We start from the raw sequence: 8,003 nt of genomic DNA, 5'->3' as shown, positions 1-8,003 counted from the left end.
TGGAAAAGAAAGAGGAATAAAAGCTTTAAAACATGTGGACTAACCTCCTCAGCAGACACCCACATAGAGCTTCGTAAATCATTTAAAATGTGACAAGGAAAAGAAAACCTGATCAAGTGACTGTCCAAATAATTATAGTTTATTCTTCAACTTTTCCTCATTGAAATCACGTTGTCACTGAGTAGTCATCTTGACACAGCTAATTATTGCTATCCAAGGAGAGAGAAAGAGAAAAAATAATCCTTAAAATGTAGTTTAACCAATTCTCATCTTTGAACCAATCACTGAAACAAGGGGTCTGTAAAGGATAAAAAAATCTCCCCCTGGTTATGCAGGACTCTGCCACCTCCTCAGGAACCTCCTCTGTGACTCTCCATCTTTCACCTTGACCCCAAGTATCTGCTTCATCAAAGACAATGCACATGTACCACATTTACAGAGAAAAAAAAAACTCATGGAGCTGGGTCAGTGTGTAGAGATGACAGGAGCTGAATCTGGCCCAGCCATCCCGAGGTGAGTTCTTTACTGTGCACTTAGTCTCTTTTGTCTCAGCCTCTTTCTGTGTGACCTGTTTCCATGAGATGAGATGACAGGAAGCTGCTCTGTCCGACTGTTGCCATCCCCAGTCTTCCACAGGAAGCAAAGCAGTGACATCTCAAATGTTAGCAGTACCTTCTGGATGGTCAATGATGAGCAGCTATAATTACATCCTCTTATTGGAAATGGCCTAAATTGAAGGAGGGGGCATTATTCAACACCGTCTATGCAGAGTTATCTGAATGTGTGTGCTCTTGACTACTGAGCTATGACTAGGAACAAATGAAGAGTTCTGTTCTTAACTCTGTCACCATTGATAGTGCCCAGACTAGACCCAGCTATGAATCATTCTTAAAATAACTAAGCAATGAACTTGAACATATCCATGGGTCCTGTGTACCAATGGCACTGGTTGGACTGAGATTAGCACCATTTTGCTCATAGGGAAAGGAGATTCCACATTCTGCATGGTTCCATTCGATGGGAGCCTAGTATACCAATCAAGATTTTTTCCTTTTTTCTTCTTAAAACAAAACCAAACAAAACAAAACATATATAGCTTCCTATTTTTACATAACCTCAAATCAAGGATACGGAAACAACCCATTGAAAATTAAGTTGCCCAAACTATTTCAACAAGCATGGTTTCAGGTGGCCTGTGTTAGGGTTGCTTTTCTACCCGGGAGAGGTCCGAGATCCTTCCAGGGAACTTGTTCTAGGCGATGAGAATGAGGCCAGCAGTTGCTGATGTTAAAAGGACATGACATCTGCACCAGGCCAGAGAAGGGGCTGGTCGCACAAATTAAAGTCAAGCACATGACAGCCAGATTAGCAGAGTTGAGTCAGTTGCCTCCTATGTTCCTCCCTTCCTTTTCTTTTTTCTTTTTTTTTCCTGTCTCTTAATAAGTGAGAGAGAGAGCGAGTGAAAGAGAACGAACACACAGAGAGAGTTATTTGTTTTGTGTCATCCTTTCTCGCCTACCTATTCCCATTTCTCACTATTTACATGGGGATGCTATTTACAGTAAAATAGGACGGAGAAAATTAAATAAAGGTGACTATCTAGTCTGTGTCTGACTTGCTCTGGTCACTAGGAATTTTGACCTAAATAGAGTGTAGAAATGCAAACTTACTGAAAAATGATAATGCATGCGAACTGTGAGAGGAAAAATGATTCTCTTTTTGGGAAAAATGAGACAAAACCAATATGCTGGAAGGTTATCTTTTTTTCCATCTTAAACAGATTTAGAACTCACTGGAGCCACCTTTTCATGTACCAGAGGTTTGCTCTCAATGGGTCAGTCCACCCATGAAGAGCTTTAATTGCTTGATATTTTAAAGGAATTTTCTATTTTATTAGTAGAGGGAGAAGGGCATAAGCGAGGAGGGAGAGTCATTTGTGTGGGAGAACTTGAAAGCTGTATGTGGGAAGCTCGAAAGTTTCAAATACAACATCCTTAATGAACAAAAATTTCATTCTCGCAGGAAGCCAATTTTGAAATCTGTCATGGTCTGCCACCAGGATTGGGGGGACAGTTTCATGAGACAGCAGGGTTGTGAGGTAAGCTCACATAAAAAACAAAACAGTTAGGTAATAATTCCAGCCAAGCCAAAGGACAGAGCTAACACTACATTTTAGCTGTTGTTCTAATTTTCCCCATGTTAATTTCCTCAAGGAACATGGAACGGGAGGTTCACAGGCGTGAACAAGGAAGAGTTACAACACAGGTCAGTGAGGTTGCAGTGGCTTCCTGCTCTCCTTCCTCACCCTCACCCCCTGACTTCCTTTGTTCCTTAATCACGAGGCAGCTGTTTCCTCTGGAATCAAATACCCAGCTAACAGGTCTCTGCTTCCCAGAGCCTGCTGTACAGAAAGCGCATCAGCTCAGAACGTTGACATCAAACCTGCTTCTCCCCAGTCCTCCTCCTTCCCCATAGCAACCCCTCTCCTCCAGTCCCTGGGTTCATTCTGACTTCCACAGGGGGAGAAATCAGAAACAAACAAACAAACAAACAAACAAAAAACAGTGGCCTAACCATTTGAGATTTTCATCTTCAACTGGCAAATAAGTGCTATAAAATATTCAGGGTGTTGGATCTCAGACTGGGAAAGTCTTTCCTGAGCTGTGTTCTGTGAACCAAATGTTGCTTAGCCTCCGTTTCCTAGCTCGCCTGTAAAATTAGTGCTTTGTAGCACACATTGGTGTATGAACTATTGTCTGGCAGAAACTGGGACGCAAATCAATGTAGGAGGGACAGTGAGTTGTAAGTGGGAGTTCTTTCAGGATCTTAGTTCTATTATATATTTATATCGAAAATTTGGGGTAAATAAACAAGCAAGATAAGAAGTCCTGGGTACTAAATATATTGGAAAGAGGAGCATACCGAAAGTGTAAATTCATACTTAGGTCACTGTGAAAGTTTGGAACATTAATCATCGGTCCTAATATGCTGGTAAAATGTGAAATGAGGAAGAGTAAGTAAGACATGTATATGTTGATGAATGCAAGATGAGAAAATGAACCAAGGAAGGTTCATGTTTATAAGGGTTCTCCAGAGAAACTGGGCTAGATAGGTAGACATATATATTCACATAGTTGGGAAGAAATAGGTGATGACAGGACAGTGGAGAATGGATATTGGTACATGATATATTAGTTAAAGAATTATGATGATGATGACGACGACAAATAAATAAGTGATAGATGATGTCTCTAAGATGCATGAGAAATGAATACATATGTACACATGCACACACATAAATGCAGAGGCAAACAAATACTGTAGAATTGAGTCACATAAGTAAAGAAGACATGTAGTCCCACTATCCTGTGTGTACAAGTTGGAGAACCAGAAAAGACTGGAGTATAATTTATTCTATGACAGAAGACCTGACATCCAGAGAGACGGGTTTTGGACTACAGATGCTGGGAAATACAAAGCTTCAACCATCCCAGGCAGGTGGCAGTCCCATTTGAGCAAAGAGAACTGTGTTCTTCTCCCAAGTCTGTTTTGGGGGGCCCTCAAAGTTAGATGCTGCTTTACCATACTGGGCAGGGTAATTAACTTGTTTACTAGTTCATATGTTGAGGCCTTCTGGACCACATGCTTACCCAGAAATATTTCTGCAGCTGTCTGACATCACCTCCACAGAGATACTCTGTGAATCGGCAAGAAAGTGCAGTGATGAGACACTGACTTAGTAAAAGACCCGTGAGTGAAGGCACATGTTCTGGACTGAAGATGGATTGTGGAGGTGATCGTGCAACTGCTTCATCTCCTGCAAGGAAGAGTGAGTTCTAGGGTAGCGCATGTGGGGGTCCAGGTCCCATAGAGTCCTGAAGTAGATCCATAGGCAGGGCTGGTTCTCCAGCTTGTCATTGCTACCACTGGGTTTCTGATGCTCTTTCTACCCCTCTCTGTAGCCTATGAGAGTGAGTCTCATGTAGTAAATCCATGGCTTCAAAACTCACCTTTGTCACTTATTAGCTAAACAACTTTAGGCCACTCATTTGAAATTCCCTGTATTGGTATCAGGAACCGTTTTTGCATCCGAACCCAGTGGTAACATCATCTATAGATGACAGGGACACTGGATCTGTTGTCATGGCAATGGCCATACATTTACAATGTTTAGTTCAGCTCCTACCTTTACCTGGGAGCAGTTACATCACAGTTTAAATAAAAGGCAGACCTTTTCTGCCCCCTTTCTCTTTCTTTTTTTCATGCTCTCTCTCTCTCTCTCTCTCTCTCTCTCTCTCTCTCTCTCTCTCTCTCTCCCCCGCCCTCCCTCCCCCCCCTCTCTCTCTTCCTTCTATCTCTGTCGTCCTCAATAAACCTCTTCCACATATGAATGTATTGGCCTGGTGTGGTCTGTCTGGACACAAGCTGCAGTTCTAACACAACATTGGTGCTGAAACCCTGGATCGCCTCACGGATGGGCCTGCCCCGAGCCTCAGCTTCATGTAGTTAGACAATACTCACATTTTTGTGTAAATGTTTGCTTTATAATAATCATTATAAAAGTGTACAATTATTTTTATTATGCTTGTTGATGTTGTTTTTAAGGAGAAGCGAATATTTAAGTCATTTGAAGAATAACCTAGTTAGAATCAGTATGTTCTCCATAAAATGCAAGGAATTAATTTTAACAGTTAGAGATATCAAAGTTTTAAGTGCAATAGATGACAGATAATGGTTTTGTATATTAAGAAGAGGTTTTAGAGCCTGGGTGTTTGTTAAAATATGGAAATTTACTTAAAAGTTCATGAACTAGTGTCATAACTGAACCCTTGATGTTTATATGAATTCAATACAATTTACAATCATGACATACTCATAGAAAAATGTTCATTAAGAGTAGGAATGCTAGAGGAGAGGGGGTGGGATTGGGGAGTTCATGGAGGGGAGACCAGTAAGAGGGATAATATTTGAAACTTAAACAATAAAATGATTAATAATAATAATGCAAAAGTGTAGGAATACCTTGTAGCTTGACATTGGATTCTGCCACTTTACAGTCAAGCAATGAAATCTAGCTAAACCTCGGTTCCCAATTGACAAATGGAGATGGAATTTTATAGATGGGTTTATTTAATAAGAGGAAACACAGGTGTCAGACTTATTTATAAATCCATTGATAAATGGCAAATAATGAAAATAACTGAAAATACAGTGTAAATAATTATAATATCTTTGGTATAATTTTGCAACAACAGCATGAAAACTGATTTCCAAATGGTTGGATAACACATTCTACTATTTCTTCTGAGGAAAATGCCAACTCATTTGTCTGCCAATATTATAGCAGGAGGCAGACATTATAGTGACAGGCACAGTGCTTAAGGTGACATAATTAGCCTTTTGTGACCAATGTTGAAATTTAAAGTCTGTAAGTGCTTCCCATTTTATAGAGAAACTACAATTGTGTCTGAGATTTGTCAATTTTCATACATACAGTATCTGCTGTGATTGGAAAGGGAATTTCCCTGTAAACTGCCTGATGGAATAGCCACATGGAATAAAGATAGCACTTTGGGTTTCTCCAAAGCACAAATGAATGATCCTCTGAAGGCAGTGGTTCTCCAGTGTCATCTCTGCATCATCAACATCTGTACCATCTTATAGAGTCTTACAGGGGCAAGTGCTCAGATTCACCTAGACCAGCCGCCCATCGACATGGCTCATACGCCAGACCCCCTGATTCCTATCAGTCTTCACCTGTATGGGAAGCTCTACAAGTATCAGAGGTGAGACCCATCGAGCAGGAACCACAGGGTGCTGCATGACACCAAAGCAGAGGCATGCACACAGCCCCATTCCTCCATAACCCATGTGACAGGTCTTCTTAGATGTATTATTATTGTTAGCAACTCGGCTCTAGGCTCTAGTGGACAGACTTTCCCCTGAGCTTCAAAGTCATTACTATCACCTCCTCACGTATGCTAATTTAATCAATCTATGCCTTTGAAGGAGGTTGAATTTTCAGTTTCTTCAGTACCCCCCCAACCCCTACCAAATACACTGCCTCTATCTCTCCCCAAACACGCCGACTAGAGTTAGAAAGCTATGTTTAGGGAGAAGACACTTTTATGGGTGTTTTGCTATTCTTAGTTTCATCCCTGATGAAGTTTGGTAGTGAAAAAAAGTGACTAACTGAAATGCAGATGCAATGAGCTTGTCGTGTAGAAGAATATCTATCACTGGGGCTCCCTCAGAATATTCTGAGAGAGAGATGAGCAGGAAACTAGAAGAAGAAACAAAGAAACAAATCTGGAAACCTATTTTAATATGAGACTGTAGTTCTGCAGCAGGAGTAGGGAGTAAGGGCAAATGCATATGTGAAGGTAGGGTGATCGCTTGTATATGCTCAGCCCAGGGAGTAGCACTATTAGAAGGTGTGGCCTTCAGTCTCTGCTCCACACTTTGTCCTTGTATTTCCTTTTGACAGGAGGATTTCTGGATTAATATTTTTCAGGTGCGTGGGGAAAGGCCATCCAGAGACTTCCCGACCTAGAGATTCATCCCATCTGCAGACACCAAACCCAGACACTATTGCTGATGCCAAGAAGTGCTTGCTGACAGGAGCCTAGTATAGTTGTCCTCCGAGAGGCTCTGCCAGAGTGTGACCAATACAGATACAGATGCATGCAGCCAAATTTTGGACTGAGTTCAGGGACCTCAACCAAGGTCTTGGCCCTTTGGAGGCTCAATGACCCAGTGCAGGGGAATGCTAGAGTGCTGAGGTAGGAATGGTTGGGTGGGTAGGGGAGCACCCTCATAGAGGTGGGGGGAAAGGGGAGGGGATAGAGGTTTGTGGAGGGGAAACTGGGAAGGGGGATAACATTTGAATGTAAGTAAATAAAATAACCAGTTTTAAAAAAGGAGAAAAAAGGCATGGCCTTGTTGGAGTAGGTGTGTCACTGTGGGTGTGGGCTATAAGATCCTCATCCTAGCTGCCTAGAAGCCAATCTCCTTATTGCAACCTTCAGATGAAGGTGTAGAATTTAGCTCTGCCTGCACCATATCTGCCTAGATGCTTCCATGCTCCAGCCTTGATGATAATAGACTGAACCTCTGAATTTGTAAGCCAGCCCCGATTGAATGTTTTTCTTATAAGAGTTGCCTTAGTCATGGTGTCTGTTCACAGTAGTAAAACCATAACTAAGGAGTTGGTACCAGGGACTGGGGTATTGCTTTGATAGGCCTGACCATGCTTTTTTTTTTGTGGAGGGATGTGTTTTGTTTTTGAAAGACCCTCAGGGAGAATCTTCCCTCAGGAGGGAGATCCTCGAGCCCAATGACCAGTCCGAATCCACAGGCTGCAATCAGCAAGAGGATTTTTATTGATCAAGATACACAGATATCTGTGGGCGCCCAAGTCAATTCGGAAGACTGGCACGCCTAGCAGAACCAGGGATGGGCTTTTTATAGGGTTCTGGGAAGCAGAAGCAAGCATACAGAAGCAGATGCATGGTTACAGGGGTCAGCCCGGGGGCAAGTTCTCTAGCTGTCTTCCTGGAACATAACGGCTGACTGGGCCTCCCACCTGGGTGTGGGTCCTCTCCCGCCTCTCCCGGGGCTTTCCACATTTCTCTTTCTCATTGTCAGGTGCTCAACCGCAATCATCCTGTCGCCAGGCTCTCCACACATCTCCTGCGTGGCCTGTATATTCAGTGTTCTGACCTTTCCCCGAACCAGTCTTCCTAAGTACAGCCTTGCAAAATGGTGTTTCTGCTGCTAAGCTGGGGTCTTTCCATTACTGCTGCTATGCTGGGGTCTTTCACTCCCCCATTTTTTGTTAACTTTGAGTGAAATCTTTCACTCGACTTGGTTAAGAAATCTCTGTCTCTTGTTGTCTCAGCCTATGGTACTGCTGCGTCAGTACGAGGGTCTGAATGACTGAAAGTCTATCCCTCATGAACTGTACCAGCTTATTAAGGATACAGGGCCCAAAAAGAAGAATT

This window comes from Rattus norvegicus, chromosome 1 (assembly GCF_021556685.1).
Source record: "Rattus norvegicus strain SHRSP/BbbUtx chromosome 1, alternate assembly SHRSP_T2T, whole genome shotgun sequence".
In the NCBI taxonomy this organism is placed as follows: Eukaryota; Metazoa; Chordata; class Mammalia; order Rodentia; family Muridae; genus Rattus; species Rattus norvegicus.
Note: the sequence above shows the minus strand (reverse complement) of the source record.